This window comes from Triturus cristatus, chromosome 1_2, assembly GCF_964204655.1.
Source record: "Triturus cristatus chromosome 1_2, aTriCri1.1, whole genome shotgun sequence".
Classification (NCBI taxonomy): domain Eukaryota; kingdom Metazoa; phylum Chordata; class Amphibia; order Caudata; family Salamandridae; genus Triturus; species Triturus cristatus.
The window spans coordinates 794,955,452-794,972,885 of NC_140580.1; the positions used below are offsets into that span (position 1 = coordinate 794,955,452).

Below are 17,434 nucleotides of genomic sequence, written 5' to 3' on the forward strand. Positions count from 1 at the left end.
GTTTCAGAAGGATAACTATTCATACTTCTGGTTTTAATATGAAGTCGTGAGCATTACTGACCCCAATAAGTTGTTAAATGTTACCTGTGCCTTGCTTTTTATCATAAGATGAGAAAACAATGCTCAAGTCATTAATTTTCCTAGTTATAGTACTCTGTTCAAAGTAAGTCTTTATTCTTTTATTAACTGCCATCACCTGCCCTCCACTCATCAGCCTGAATGCAGTGATTATTGTGCCTTTCTTATTCTCAGAAGCCACACAGAGCAGCATGGGCCTAGCTTCTTCTTTGACATCTACTGGTGTCTGGATGCCAGGGCTGAATGGCATATCTACCTTTACAAAAGTGAGGTTTGCACTGCTCAGTCATTCTGTGTGTGAATTGAGGCCCTCACAGAGCCCCCACAGATGCTTCAGTATATTGTGCTGCTCAGAATCTGACTCCTGCAGCTGATGGAATCAGATGGAGCTAACAGCAAGCTCTCAAAGCTGCCAGAGCTCTTCTGGCCTTAGGAGGCAGTAATGTTGGAACAATTTTCAGACTAATTGTGCTGACTTCAATGTTACATCACTGAACTTATAGGGATTATGAAAAATCCATACATCAAACAAAGAATAAGTGTTGCAAATGAGCCACCCACATTCAGCAGGAGAGTGGTACGGGTGAAATATGTAACTGGTGTTGCATTTAGGAGCACCCTGTCACCAGTGGCAGCTCCTCCGCTGTGGCAGAGGAGCGTCGCCCCACTTCTTTCTCGCAGTGCGAGAAGCAAAAACATAAAATGGTAATAACTTTTAGTTATTACCATGTTATGTTTCCTTTGCCGGAGGGTGGGCTTGCAGGGCAGCTCTGCTTACAGAGCAGGAGCAGAGAAGATGCAGGACCGGGCCTCAAGGTAAGTTTTTTCTTTTATTATGCCCCCGCGCGCGAACCCTCTTCCCCCCCACGACCTTCCTCTCCCCCGTCCGCCTCCCCCCGCGAGCCATGCCGCCCGTAACTGACTGTCACACATATATTACTAAAGCATGGTGTGAGACCCTGTATTTTAAAGTCAGCACATTTTCCATTGAAATGACCACTAAATTTGCACAGAGATACCATATTACTGGTAAACGGTAATGTGTGGAAATTTGGTTTCAAGGAATATTTGTCATTTGTGCATCACCAAGTAAAGTGTCTTGATTTGTTTCGACCCTATTAAAAATCTTTGTTTCCATCACACTTAAGAATTTAAAAAGATGCCTCATTTGTGTTTTCCCTGTTATTTTTGGGATATTTGTACACTTAATTTATAAGTATTTATATCGTGTTGATGTTATAAGAAAACTGCAGCCTCCATCATCTCCTTCCACACTACCAAGATTTCCACACAGTTCAGTTTACAAAATCCTCACACTTTGCAGTAAAGGGGGTGGGGGAATTAAACACCAGTCTTGTGTTAAAAGAAGACTAGACTGGCATTTGACCTCGGTCTTGAACACACAGCAAATGTGACAAGATAAAAACAAATGTAAAGTCACCTTTAATGCTCGTTCACATTGGTAATGCAGCGTGGTTTTGAATGTACCCTCTCAGGGCTCATGGGGCTGTTGTGATTGGCTCCTTCCCACCTCTGCATTGCACCGGCTGCACCACTGGTAGCTACGATCCTGGCCGTACGGTAAGCAGGAGGCACGTTTTGGGAAACCAAGCCCGTAGCTGCAGTGTTCGTGAAACGATGCCTTTGCACACTGGGTAAAACGTTCAGCAAGTTACACATGAATATGTCCTTTACGCTAATCAGGAAACTCGTTGTGAATGATTTCATTTCTCTATTCTGGTCATTGACAACATTTCACAAACAGGAAGTCAGGTCCCCCATTTCCTGCCTCATCAACTCATCTCTCAGATGGTTGCACAGCGCAGTGGGATGAACGTCCGATGCTGATGTATTTGTTAACTTGTCACAGGCTGAACTCAATAGGCACTCTCAGCAGCCAGGTCGATAAAAGGAAGAACATCTACAGTGAAAGGGCACGGAGACATTCCGTTTGTGGTTTGCAGTGGCTATATACAAACTGACCACTATCCAGCATACTGCTTTTGTTCTCCGTCGCTGAAACCAGTCTAGGAAATGAACCTTTGTTAAATACAGCGGAGCAGGCATACGTTGCTTCATCTGAATTAAGGAAGATGTTACCCCCACATGCTTACCATGCTTACTAAGGCATTTTGAAGTATGTAAAATAGTATTCCTGTTGTCATCTTTCATGCACTCTCAAATGGCTTTGTGGATTTGCCCAAAAACATCCGAAAGTGAGAATATAATAGGAATATTCTTGGAACATTCATATAAATTAGTGAAAACAGAAAGGACTGTGCTCTAGTTGCACTTTCACTAACCTGCATTTTTAAGTTTCGATGCCGAATAATGGACATTTAAAAGCACTACTTTCTGTGCTCATAAATGCTTTTGTTAATTGCCCCTTACCACTTATTTGTCCTTCCTGTGCAAAATGATTTAGAAGTCCAATATGGTGCATTATTTGGGCCCTATTATTGGAATAGGTACAACTTTTCCCTCAAAACAGAGAGGTTAATTATTTTTGTCTAATTGCATTCTGTAGCGTAGCCATTTGCCAAAACTGATAATAAATGTTCAGTTCCAGAAAGTTAATAAAAATCAACCAATTTGTATAAACCTGCGGAGACTTTGACTACTTTGTCACAGAATGCATAGTGTTATACTTAACTAACGTTCACACATTCAGCCTTTCACTCCATGCACACAATGCACTCCCCGTGTACCCACACAATAACACAACACTCCGCATACACCCACACACTAACGCACACTAATGCAACAATAAAACACACAATGAATCCTCCCTCTTTACAAATAAGCAATGGCTGTAAGGTGCAACTCAAAACAGTTCATATATGGAGTACCAACAAATATTTTAATAAATAGACACACAGTGTGTAGAATACAATATAAAAAATAGACCTACAGTATTATCAGGGGTGGCAACTCTTAAAAAACGGAGGAGTGTCGCGCCCCCTGCTGTGAGCAGAGCAGGCAAACAGAAATAAATAAAATGGCATGTCAATGCCGTTTTATTTTGCAACCGCTCATGCTGTGTACAGCGCAAGGTTAGGAGTGTGGCTGAATCCTGCAACTGCAGGATGACTGCTGCTCCTGCCAGTGCCCATATCGGGTTGGCCTGCTGTCTTGCGATGACCAGCTCAACACAAGCATTGCCGACACGGCATTCCAAGGGCTGTGAAACAGCCTGGGGATTGCTGGCACAGGCTCCCAGCCTCAAATTGAGCGCTGGGTTAGCCTGTTCAACCAATACTGGAGCTGCTATGATGCTGAAAACAGCACAAGAGCAGCTCCAGTATTTGTTGGATCCGTGTTCCACAGGGCAGGAAGGAAGTCCTTTCCTTTTCTGCTCGTGGAAACAAGGATCACCGGCAGAGAAGTGCCACACCGGATGGGAGCCATGGTTATGGTGAGTTGTGCACCATCTCGCCTACAATATTTTTTATTGCCAGCCGCCACTGAGTATTATTCCATAGACATATAGGAATCATACAATATACATGTAATTCTTGAGGTACGGTCACTGTGTTGTTGCAGCTCCATCCCTCTTATTCTTCACTTCTACAGATGCCAGTCACATTCTAATCACCTCATCTGACCTACTTGTACATCCATATCACCCACAAGACTTCCACTTGTGGCTTTACCTAGTGAATTCCAAGCACGTTTCTCAGTATGCCAATGGCATCAAAAGAATAAACGCCCTATCCTTCCTTGCATTCGCCAATATCATTGTCATTTGCTTTAAAATGAAGATTATGGTAATTAATACTCTGGATGCACCCAACAAAGCTTTGACTGTTGTATGATGAAATATCCCCAACCACTTGGCAGCTGGGAAGTTAGGCTGGCCAGAACCTTGGTCAATGGCTGGGTTAGTGAGGACTGGGGAGCTCGAGACCATCCACATGCAGCAGTGGTCGAGGTGAAATCTGGAGCTGTGACTATGAACAGAAACATAATTGGAGTGTCTGAAGTATGGCCACTGCATTTGCTTAACTCTGATACCACTTTTGACTAAATGTCTTGTCCTACTGAAATCATTGAGCAACAATCCCAGTTTGTTGCTGCTGGTGTTGGCTTAAATGGAACAGCCAAGTTGGGGCACAAAAATGTTCTCCATAGCTACATTGATCTGCACAACATATAAAAATGAACCTCCTCCATTATGGCAAGAAACATAAGTTAAAAGATGTAAATCATGTGGGGGATGATTTACCATCTAGGATTTTTTTTACAGACTACACAACTGTTTCTAACACCATAAAAGTTGATGATTGGGGCCAATGTGTAGGTGGAGGAGTGGTAAACCCTTTGGGGGATATTCTCAAGAATTGGCGATAATCATCGCCAACCTATGTTAACACAATTTTACATAACGGCGTCTATCGCGGGAAACTAACGCCATTTTACGGTTGTATTCTCAACACACCGGCAACAGGCGATAGTTCCCCGATAACGCGTCAATTCTCTGCGTTAAAATTAACAGGACGCTGCTAAAAAAGGAAACCAGAACGTGAAAAAAGTGGTGATGGGCCCAACAGCGATAAAAATATCAGTAATAATCAGCGCCAGGCTTGCTATTCCCACGTCAGTCAGGACAACTACAATAAAAGCTGCAAAAAACACACAGAAAACCCCCCAACAAACAACTGAGAAGCACCATGGAGGAAGCTGGAGCAACTACAGAGGCGAACTAGAACCCCACAACCCCCCCCCCCCGGAAGGACCAGCCAGGGATCTCGGGGAAGGAGAAGAGCAAGGAGAAGAAGAAGAGGAACCCGCCATTCAGTCTGCAGGAAAACAAGATCCTGATTACGGAGGTGATGGAACACCCCCAACAACTGTTCATCACCTCCACTGTGTCATTGGCAACTAAAAATGCAATATGGCAGTCCATCTTGGCCAAGGTGAATGCAGTCAGAGTGAAGAGAAGGGAAGTGGACGACTGCAAGAAGTGCTGGAATGATGTGAAGCACAAAACCATGCTGAAACATGCTAACAACCAGAAAGCCGCAATGCAGACTGGAGGTGGGAGTCCAGCGCCACAGCAGGAGCTGGATGAGATGGAGGAAATGGTGTCCACAGTCATCAGTGGGGAGACGGTGGCAGGAGTTGGGGCACGGGACCCTGCTCAACGTGACCTGACCCAACAGCAACAGGGTGAGTAACGAGCAGGGACTGGGGAGTCGGGGGGAGATGGGTACAATGACACACATGCACAATTAAGTATAGCACAGTGAACACCCACAATGACTCTGGATCATGTCCCTGATCTCCGTGGCATACTGCAGCACACATAGAAACAGCAAGTAGGCCCCCGTCGACAATGTGCCCAGAGGGGGCCCTCCCCACACATCACTAATCTCACAACAAACCCATGCACATGTGCTGAACCCAGCAAAGCTACGGGTCCGTGAGCCACACTGACAATGCAACTGACACTGCATGATGATTAGCATGGCTGCAGTCCAATTATCAAGACATGGGGCACGCCATGACACTGAGGTTGCTGAGTGTGGACCACATTCGTAAAGGAGCATGTCACACTCTGACACATCCACGTGCACAAACAACCCCTGACGTCAACAAGACATCTGCGGACAAACCAAGCCCAAGAGTTCCAACTCCCACCAAGAGCCCAATTTACCCAAGTCTGCAACATCTCAGCACTGTATAAGCACAGAAGTGAAAGGTACACCACCTGAATGGGATATGGGCCAGTAAAATCAGAGCTGCAGGGGTGACTCTCCCACAATGCAGCACACACACAGAAGAATCAGAGCACATCAACATTGACAACAATGTGGTACAAACTGCAACACTTTCACAACAGAACAGAGGACACAACTGCTGCCGCTTGTGTGTAGAAACTGGCCAATCACATTTGGCATAGTAGGAAACAATAATGTACAAGTACAACCCCACATCCCTGATTGTGTAGTAATGTCCACTGCCCTGCATCTAATAGGCATCTCCTCCCAAACAGTCACAATGTACATTGTCATGCAGTCTGTTTGTAAACTTGTCCAATGTGTGAACATACATAAAACACACTGTTAACCTGCATCTTGCCTTTACATTGCAGAACGAGAATCAACACCTCCTGCAGAGCAGATCGTACAACTCTTCACTGATGATGAAGAGGACCTCTACACCATTGACCCCAACATCCTCCAACAGCTCATGGACACCCTCAGCACCCCCACCCCCAGAAGCAGTGCAGCCCAGCTGCAACGAGGAGAGCCCACACCCTGCTCAGACCACACAGCAGGGAGCACCCACCCCCACGGCTGTTTCTCAGGACCCCCGCAACCAACACATGACAATCCAACGCCATGTGTTAGAGGGCCAGAAGGCGATGGCTGTCCGCTCCATGCTCTCCAACAAGCCATGGCTGACATCGCTGGAGTCATGACTCTGAGACAAGAACAATTATGTAGTCACAGTGGCTCCAGAGATGTCAGCCGGGAGTTGGGACACATGGGGAGGATCATGGAGAAAATGGAGCGGATGCAGGTGGAAAGAATGGCTGCCACGGCTGGACACCAGCGAGATGTAGCTGGGATCTTCCATGGCCTGCATATCCTCATCATGGCATTGCTGCCACAAGGCCTGGCGCAGATGAATGCTGCTGCTGCTACTCCATCCACATCTCCGCCCCCTGATGTGTCAGTGCCTCACAGTGCGGCAGACAATACACCTCCGGCCCTTAATGTGTCACTGCCACACAGTGCGGCAGACATTCCACCTCCGGACCCTGATGTGTCACTGCCACACAGTGCTGCAGACAAAACACCACCACCCACATGTGATGCACATCACACATCAGATGACGATGATGTGGATGATTCTTCCATTCTGCTAAGAAGGAAGCAGTAGCATTCATCTCCGCCATATGGCCTGTTTCAGCTTGGCTCTGCCCTCTGCATCATGCCCTGGAATAACACGTTCCACTGTCCCCCGATACACTCTGCGACACTCACCTTGGCCCTCGACATGGACTGCCATATTTGGTTTGGTTACCAATGACACAGCAATCAGACTGCGGACTGAACTCCTCTTCCAATGAACTTGTCATTTCCTAAAGGACTCTGGCTGGCCCTCCACGGGGCAACAATGTAAAGTGGGGTTTGCATGGCCATGTACTGGTCCAGCTTCAACACTCCACCGAATGTGATTAAAACATTTTAATTCACACAGATGTGTCATGTCTATGATCAAGATAATAAAAAAAGAGGGAGGTACCCTAATACTCGAATAGGGATGGGACATAATCTCACTCCATGATGTCATATGTCCACAAAAGTCTAATTATCATTTTGTATTTATGTCTCTTCCTTGACATTACAGATTTTATCTTTACTGTTGCACTATCATCAAGCAACTGGACCAGGTAACTAATAATATATATAGATGTGTCTTAACATAAATCGTATTTAAACAATTACTTTAGTTACTCTGGTAATAAAACACACCCATTTTTTCTATCCAGTATAAAACATCAATTATTGAAAACGGCGTATTCTAACAACTGAAGCCAAAGTCATGGCGCACTGGTTGTGCTATGTACTGACCAGATTTCAAATGGTAAGTCCTGCTCTTATGAATGTATTCCTAGGTTAAAGGTTACCAAACAAGGAAACATATCCAATATCCCTTTATTTTCCTAAGGTCTTTATTTTAATTCCGCTTAGGTAACATTCATCGGTGGCTCCAACAAACACAGATATTAAGGAGTAGTTACCAATGCAAAGGTATGCCACAAGAGTGATTGACTTATAAAAGATATGTTAAACACTTTTTAGATAATCCTCTCTTTGAATAAAACCCTTTTTTTAAATTTTAGGTCTCCCTTTAATATAAAAAAACTTTACGGAGGAGAATTTCTCTTCTGCTTTTATCAAGTGACAGAAAAGCTCTTTAAATTGAAATTTTAATTAGGTAGGTTGTAGTACCATCTAATTTCCCCCTTACACCTTTGGATCATGTGTTGTGTAACTTGAACTATATTCCAACTGGAGTATCCCAAATAGTGCAATGCATATCAGTAGACAAGATGTATGATTGATTAAAATGCTGATAGACAAAGTTCTCTTTAACAAACTGATACCTATTTGATTTAATGTTAGAAAAGTTTTTCTGTTATCTAGTCTGTATTTAGAAAACTCTGTTGTCCTGGAGAAGGTGAAGGAGTTACATCTCACCAAAACGCAGCGTCGACTGTTTTGTAGTTTTCTTGTCATGTACACCAAGAATATTGTACTATTAGTATGAAATGTTTTTCAGCCTATATGTAATTGTATTGTCTAAATTTTAAATAATTGGTATAATGACATATCAGTTTGAACATTGCTTTTATGTATACTCTCGTCTTTTTGTATCCAATTGACACTCACTGCACTTTGAATTTATTTGTAACTGCATTCATTTATTGTACTGCATAGCCTGTTGTCCAACACATGATCCACATATTTACGTTTGTTTTGTTTATGGACTGTCTTTGTTCTTTGATGTCTATGATCAAGCAAGTATGAAAGTATGGATGAATGTAGGTGCAGTGACTCCAAAAAAAGGTACTCCCTGGGAACTGATATCAATGCGCATGTACGATCAGGCCAGTTCCCTTTTACAGAACATCAAATTAGTGTCCCCTATAAACCCTGTTCCACCACACATCCTTGCTCAAGGAGGGAACTGTGTCCTAGTCCAACTCACTAGCCTCATCTCCCTGTCTTTCGAGAGGGGCATGGTACCTAAAGAATGAAAGCAAGCTATTATAAAACCTTTGCTGAAAAAACCCCACCTAGACCCCACCTCTCAAACTACTGCCCCATTTCATTGCTGCCCATTTTGGGTAAGATCGCGGAAAAACACGTGAACATTGTCATCTCGCAATTTCTGGAAGATAATGGCCTCTTACACCCGACTCAGATAGGATTCCGACCAGAACATGGTACCAATACAGCATTACTCGTGGTTACCGAGAAATTAAAAGGCATACTTGATCAAGGAAGAGCCGCAGCTATTCAGCTTTTAGATCTAAGTGCGGCCTTTGACACTGTAGACCACGGGATCCTTCTTCAAAGGCTTAAAGACACTGGGATCAAAGGTATTGCCAACCAATGGGTTGCCTAGTTTCTGAGTAATAGATCCTTTCAGTGCATGGAGGTTGGTATTCTATCAGACACATTTTCAGCCCCATGGGGAGTACCTCAGGGATCTTCCCTGAGTCCTACTCTTTTAAACATATACCTGAGCCCATTGGGTCACATACTGCTAGTGGTGTTCATAGCAGACTCCCCCGACTCAAACCATAGGCAACTAACCCCGTGCCTGGAAAGAATAGGAGCCTGCATGGCCGACTGCAGCCTTAAGCTCGATGGGGAGAAAACTGAGCTTATGATTCTGGGCAGCAGTTTCAGCCCACGCCCAGAGATCACTTGGCCAGCAAACTGGGGTCCCTCCCTACCCCAAAAACTTCCATAGAAAATCTGGGTATCTGGCTCGACCAGAATTTAACCATGGAAATACAAGCCAAAAAACTGGCGAGCACTTGTTTTGGAATACTCCAGATGGTCCAGAAAATCCTGAGCTTACTTCCAGAGAAATCTAGATGGACCGTTGTACAAGCCTTGGTAGTCTAGTGACTTGACTATAGCAACCCATTATACCTCAGGTCCCCTAAATATGTCACTGATAGATTACAGGTGGTGCAGAATGCGGCTGCAAGACTTCTTCTCAGGATACCAGGAACCAGACAGTAAGAGCATCCTTAAGGGAGCTACATTGGCTCCCAGTTAGGCCAGGATTAAATTCAAGTCCCTCTGCCTGGCTCATAGAGCCATATACGCGAGAGGTTCCGAAATGCTGCGAACCTTGATTTCCCACTATACACCCCGCCGTTGTCTCAGGTCAGGTATGAGTTTTTTCATGAATATCACCAGAGTCAAGAGATCAAGGTGGGGAGGAAGATCATTCTTCCACCTGGTTCCTAAAATCTGGAACAGCATGGACCCAGAGCAACGATTAATCAAAAACTAACAGTCCTTCAGAAAAAAGCTTAAAACATGGCTGTTCCCTTAACTCTTACGGAGATAGCTGATCTACGCCTGTTGTAGCGCTGGGATGCTTGCGGGTAGCCGTGCGCTCTATAAATACCATAAATATAAACATAAAGGTGTTTGACCGTGACTCAGATAGGCAGTGAGATGACTGGGAATGTGTGAACTAGCTGTGGCCTTATTGCTCCTAAACAACAATCTCGCAATTTCCCGACTTAGCCCCACGTCAATGTAGGAAATAGGGCTGTGTGTAAAAAAGTCAAAGTCAAAGTTATGTGGATGCCACAGTTCGGAGCAATGATTTGTTTGAGTGTGCAGCGGTTGGACTCCTGGGATGGTCTGTGCGTAAGTCTGAAGGTCATTACATGCAAGAGAAGTGCGAGCAAGGACTCCTGTGTGTGGGGTGTGTATATGTTGGTCTTTGGTCAGCACTGTGCGTAGTGTGGGAGTCGTCATCAGCTGCTATGGTATCTCTCAGGGGGTGCCGGGCGCAAGGTCAGAGGTGCAGATGTACTACCGCTTTCTAGTTCAGACAATGGAGCTTTCATGCATAATTTTTGTCTGCCATCTGCTTGCATTTTGGAAATGTGATGTGGATTCTTTTTTTGAGGGGGGGATGTCACTACTTCGCCTTCTGGTACGGTTGAACCCTTACCAGCCATGTATGTGCCCTCATGGTCAATTTTGCATGCTCTGATGTAGCAGTGGTGTATTGCTGCAGTCTGACAGTGATGGGTACAGGTAGCTGTGCGGAAGCGCGTGACTTCTCACCTTGCACCTATTAGCTGACACTGTTCAGTACTATTGCTGGATGACGTCTGTGTACTTATGAGATCTGTACATGGCACATATGTCCGGGGGACACCTTGGTGTGTTCCACGCAAGGGATTCCTGCTGGCTTTTTGGCTGGTGTGCATCTCCCATGTTACTGGGGTGTTCACGGTGCCCCCATCCTCCCTACGTCCATGTTGTTCATGTTGTGGGACTTGAGTCACAGGGTGCATTTCTGCATCAGGGGCTTTCATATTTGAGCCCAAATGACACCCGCAATTTCATATTTGACCCCAAATGACACCCAAAATGTCATATTTGTCCCCAAATGACACCCGAAATGTCATATTTGATCCCAAAGGACAACCTGCTGCCTTTTTATGAACACCAATGGCAGCCTACATGTCATGTTTTTGTACAAATGTGATAAGATGATAAGTAGGATTACGTACTACATTTGACACCCTGAAATTGCATTTCAAATACATGACACTGTAACAGCCTCTCTGTACAGAGGTGACATACCCACCATCTTTCTGCTATTTGTGAGATTGTTAGCACTTAACGTTGCACTTACACTTGTCAGAATGATGTGCTAATGCATGGACAAACATGCACACAGGGAATGTGTGTTGCAATTAATTTATTTGCACATGCTGTTCATGTGGTCATTTTGTACTGTTCCAGGATTGCTAAGGACAGTCACAATGTGACGTGCTCATGCGAAGAAATTGTTAATGATTGTGCTCCTTCAGGCTATTCCTGCTGCAGCTGCAGTGGGGTGCGGTCCACCTGCCTAATCTTCCTCATCATCGTCCTGTGCATCTGGCACTTGGATCCATGGGGCATTGGTGCGTACACATATGTTGTGCAATCCACAACATGCAGAGTTCATCTTGCACATTATTTCTGGGCTGTACAGGAGTCTTCCACTTGTGATGTCCAGGCACCTGAAACTTGAATTTAACATGCCAAATGTGTGCTCAATAATGCCCCTGGTGCGTTTGTGGGCCACATTGTACTGCCTCTGGGCCAGGGTGTTCGGGGCTCGGAGGGGTGTCATCATCCACAAGCAGAGTGCATATCCTTGATCACCTGTGAGAGGTAAGTGAGATTAGTGTAAATTGGTGGTTCTGCATGCTGTGTTGGCAGACTTACAAGTTTTGTGGTGTGTGATTTGTGCGACGTTCGGATTCATGTTTGCCATGTATTGCTTCTGGCAAATGTGCGGGATCAATGTGTATTACGAAGCCTCACAGCTGCTCCTCCCTTCCTCAAGCCTATTTACTTGTGTGTGCAGTTGCATCACTTGCACTTCTACGGCACACCATTGTCATGCCTGTCTGCGCATATCCGCAAGCCTGACAACAACACTGTAATGTTGGCCGTTGAAGGTGGGCGGCCATGTTTGTGTAGGCCTACGGTAAGGATAGGGCGGATACAGATGTAGAGTACAGGCCTGGCAGAACTCGCGATGCGATTGAGGCCAGGCCTTTAGATTATGCTGCGGCAATGAAGATACACACAAAACAGTTGGCATGTATGAGCCAAGACCCCGAGCGGTCTTGAGCTCCTTTATTTATCCATTCGGGCGAACCCGCCCTCCGGGTGCATGCTACATTGCAACATTGTCGATTATGGGCCGGGAGGCACCAACATTACAACAGAGACACACGCCATAGTTACTTTTGTAGCCAGCCTGTAACTGAACCACGCCCAGAGCCCAGAACTGAACCACGCCCATAGCCCCAGGCCATTTCTTCACACTCCTCACATGCCTACGCGCGCGCCGCTGCCGCGCTGGGATGTCGTGCACTTCGGAGTACGTCTCCAGATGTTCTACCCAGGCTTTCCGTGGGCCTGCCTGGGACTGGAGGTGGACTTGTGGGGTAGCCCCACAGGACGATGACTGGTGGTGCACAGAGGTAGTGGCACCTGAGGCACTGCATCCGGCATGAGCCTACCGCCACATGGCGATGACTTGCAGTGCACTGAGGTAGGCCCACTAGAAGAGCTGAGTGGATGTGCAACCTGCGATGATGCAGTGGGCCTGGAGGCTGGACGGTGACTTGTGGTGCACAGAGGTAGTTGCACCTCAGGCACTGCGTCCGGCACGGGCCTACCGCCACGTGGCGATGACTTGCAGTGCTCTGAGGAAGGCCCACCTGAAGAGCTGAGCGGGTGTGCAGCTTGTGATGATTCAGTGGCCTGGAGGCTGGACAGTGACTTGTGGTGCGTAGAGCTAGTGGCACCTGTGGCACTGCGTCCGGCACAGGCCTACTGCCACGTGGCGATGACTTGTTGTGCACTGAGGTAGGCCCACCTGAAGAGCTGAGCAGGTGTGCAGCCTGCAATGATGCAGTGGGCCTGGAGGCTGGTCGTGACTTGCGGTGCACTAGGGTAGGCTCACCTGAAGAGATGAGCAGGTGTGCAGCCTGCGATGATGCAGTAGGTCTGGAGGGCCTGACTGGAAAGGATTTGTCTGAGACCTGCTGGACCGCAGTGTAGGCCGGAGGGAGCAGTGAGCACACACAGAACTCCACGGTGCCACAGGGTGCGCTGGTTGCCTGTTGCGTGGAAGCCAGCGATCGGCTGAGGAGGCTGCCAAACTCGCGGGCCTCGGGCTTGAAGATTGCCTGGGCACGTGGTGGTCCCTCGTGGAGACACGCTGTTGTTGGCAGGTGAGCCGTGAGGCCTGGGTGCGCAGGGGAAGGCAATCACCGCTGGGAGTCGGATGGGTCACGGCGGCGGCATCATGGCAGGGTGAGGGGCGCTGCCCTGGCAGACACTCCCCTGCAGGCGATGACGAGATGTGCACCGGGTGGCGTGTGACGTAGCCACCTTGTTGCCAGTGCAGATTTGGCCATTGAAGGTGGTCGGCCACGTGTGTGTAGGCCTATGGTCAGGATATGGTGGACACCGAGACACACGCAGTAGTTACTTTGGTGGCCATCCCGAAAGTGAACCACGCCCCGAGCCCCGGGCTATTTATTCACACTCCTACGCTGGACTGGCGTACGCCGGCCTAGCCCACAATGCTTACGCTTCCAGGGGGGGCCACATAGCTACATGTCCATGATCTTTCCCACTGCCTGAGGTAACATGGTTGCGTCCACAGTCCACTACACTACAAACACCAGCAGTACATGTCCACATGGACATGTCTGTGCTCTGCATACTCAAGACTGTCCAGCACATCACCGCCACACTTGGCATTGTGTACATTCTTATTCATGGGTCATTTGCCTCCTTTGCACATTCTTGGTTACCACCTCTCTCCACATTCTGCAATTATGTGGCAGAGGGGCTATGCCTTTGTGGATGGTTAGTCTCCTTGTGTTGTTGTTTCTGGTAGGTGGGCATGATGGTTGGCATGTTGTATGTGATTTTGTTACCTGTGCATTTCCACAGTTGTGAGTTGTATGATTGTGGAGTTGAGGTGTGTGGTGTGTTCCTTTGGTACTTACCAACGAGCAGTGCATTTCCATAGGTGCCATCCTGAAAGTGCTGGTTGATGATGGACTGTCGGAAGATGTAGGAATTATGCACACTGCCTGGGGAGTTGGCGACGACATTGGTGAACAGTCCCCAGTGGTCCACTATTGCCTGCACATTTTTGGAATGCATGTGCTTTCTGTTGTGGTAATTGTGTGCAGTGTAGGCAGGGGGCACAAGTAGGACATGTGTGCAGTCAATTGCCCCCAACACGTGCAGAAAGCCAGCTATGGCGCAGAAGCCTTGCTTGGTCTCCAGCTGTTCCTGCTCAGTGTGTGGGAAATGAAGGTGCTGGGGTATCAAGCTGGATGTGAGGAACTTTAATAGGGCTGGCTGTGAGACTCCTCCGACTCTGGCAGTTATTGGTTAAAAGGTACCAGAGGCCAACAAGTACAGCACAGCCAGCAGCTTTGCCTGCGGAGGGATGTTGGTTGTCTGCTGTGTTGGTACCGTCAGCCTGTGGGCAATGTGTGTCAGGATGCGGATGATGGTTGTCCTTTTGAGCCTGTAGTGGGCCATGACATCCTCTGGTGTTAAGTCTATAAGGCTGGTGCGTTTTCGGAAGGTACACTGTCTTGTTCTGCGCGGCCTCAGTGGTAGTCCTGGGGGGGTGGCTTTGGGTGTTGAGGCCCTCTTGGGTCTCCAAGCTGCATGATTAGTAGCTCCATGGTATCTGTTGGGCTTCAGATGTGGCTCTGGGCTGGGCTCCTTTTATACTGCAGGTTTTCGTCCTACTTAAGACCAGAAAAAAGCAGGTCTTAAGTCCCTGCTGCTAACGTGCCTTATCGCCTGTTTTTGGCCCGCATCGCAGATCTGGCTGGTCGTTGAGAATATCGCAAAGTGGTGTTATCGGGAGTTTTTGCACGGGAACGCCTACTAGTCATATGATTAGCGTTAGTTGTCGCTGTCAGCCTTAGCGATGATTTTAGCGGCAGCTATCACAGGTAAACTGACGATGTCCGCTGTTAGCGCAGGCTTAAGAATAGGGCGATAAATCTATCGCCACTTTCGTGGCAAAAAAGTGCCGCTAAATCGGCGATGAGTCCTTGAGAATATGCCCCTTTGAGTCTCTGCGCTGGTGGTAATCTTTCGTCAGTCACCATATATGAAGAAATGGAGCATACTATCTGGGAACATGAGTCTATAAGTGCTCGAAGAAGACTCAAAGAAACAGACGACACCTTAACTTGTGATGAAGAAGTGGAAGATGAAATCGAAAACTGTAATGGAAAACTCCCAAGACTTGTATTGTCTGATGCTTTTAAAGAAGACCTAAAGAGAAGTTTTACTGGGGGACTAACCCAAAAAATTGTTGGATCATTTAGCTCACCTTACATCGAGTTGAGACTCTGGAAGTCACCACCGATGCTTGATGCAGTCAAGTGTCATACTCTTTCAAAGTAGTTGAAAACTCACATACTGCTGCTATGACTTCGACTTTCCTGCAGCTAAATGAAACTTTGTCCAAAGGTGAATGTATAACAACATCTTCAACCTTGATGTGTAACAACTTAGCATCTGCCTGTGATGAAGAGGAGGAGAGGGAACTATTGGAGCTTCAGTTACCACCCTTAAAGCAGCATGTGAGATGTTTCAGAACAACAAAATTCAAATAATAGACACTTGAAATGTAATGTTTTCTTTCTTTGTTTCAATGTCATAATGTACTGTTTAAGGTTAATATATCTTGTGTCAAGGTGGAGAGATAAAAGTTGAATTGTATTTTTGAATGTATGAATTGGAGAAAAGTGAGTTGTAACTCTTGGAGTTTAATGGATTCTTGGTTACTTTTGCTACACTTTTATCTATCTGTCTATGAGGCAAAAGATCTAAAGGGTAATGGCACAGGTAATATTTTCAATAAATAAGCATGTGAATGCTGCCCTAACATATTTCTAGGTCAGCCATTTAAAGCACATTGCTATACTCGTTTTTTTCATTTTTGCCCAAAGAAGTTGAAATAATATATGCAAGATGTTTACCTTGCTTTTCGTAACTTCAGGAGGATGGAAAGCGAAGCAATGCCTTATATTTGCGTTATACGCAGTTCAATTTGAGTACATAAACAATCAACACCAAGAAGCAAGCCTCTCTTGCCATTTGTATTTTGGGGAACAAAGACCGTTTTAGTCAATCAATTAATAAAAACTATATTCTGCTTTTGTAATAAAAACCACAAAAGTCGACAATTCATCTCTGATACCCATAAAAATTACAAACGTCAAAAATACAATACCAAACACATAAAATTTACAACAAAATGGGTTAAGAAGTGTACATGTTGACTCTATATCCAGTTCTCTCCACCCCTGGTAATTAATCACAAGTTCCTCCAAGTCTTACCGTTTTAGTCTACATTGCTAAAAGTATATGTTTTTGTTAATGCCCTTAAATTTAGCATTCCTTTTCTCCTCTCCTTACTGTGGGGCTGATTACGATGGCGGAACGATTGCCACCGCCAGGCCGGCAGTGGCGATCGTTCTGTCATCGTAAGGAGATTTACCCACCGCCATATTAGGATGGCGGTGAGAATCGCAGCGGATGCAAAGTCCGTCTGACGCTTTTCCGCCAGTGGCAATCGTTACGATGGCCTGCCAGGCGGAGCTGGGACAGTAATAAGGTGGCGGTGCCTAGCAGGCACCGTCCGCCATATTAGGATCAGGGTGATGTATAGGCCTTTCCATGGCGGCGAATCCGCCACAGAAAGGCTGGCAGGGAAAGGCTTTCGGGGGCCCGTTGCGGGCCCCCTCTGCGGGGGTGCACTGGGGGGTACGCATGAAACCCCCCTGCAGTTCCATTACACTAAGTGGCAGGCACACCGTGGTGCCTGCCACGTGATGCAGGGAAATGCTGTGCATGCCCTTTTACCATTGCGCTAGGAACAAGAATGGGTGTGGCTCTAGTCAGCAAGGCTGAGCCAATAGACATATAAAGCTAAAGAAAAATGCCAATGCTGACAATTGTTTAAACTAATTGACTGTAGAAGAAAAATAAAACAACTACGTCTGTACTAATTAATA

At 46.3% G+C, this 17,434-nt stretch overlaps 1 pseudogene; it reads left to right on the forward strand.

The window, feature by feature from the left end:
* The first annotated feature begins 4,105 nt into the window (after positions 1-4,105).
* On the forward strand, positions 4,106-16,030 carry LOC146868053 (coiled-coil domain-containing protein 117-like; annotated as a pseudogene).
* Positions 16,031-17,434: the final 1,404 nt, after the last annotated feature.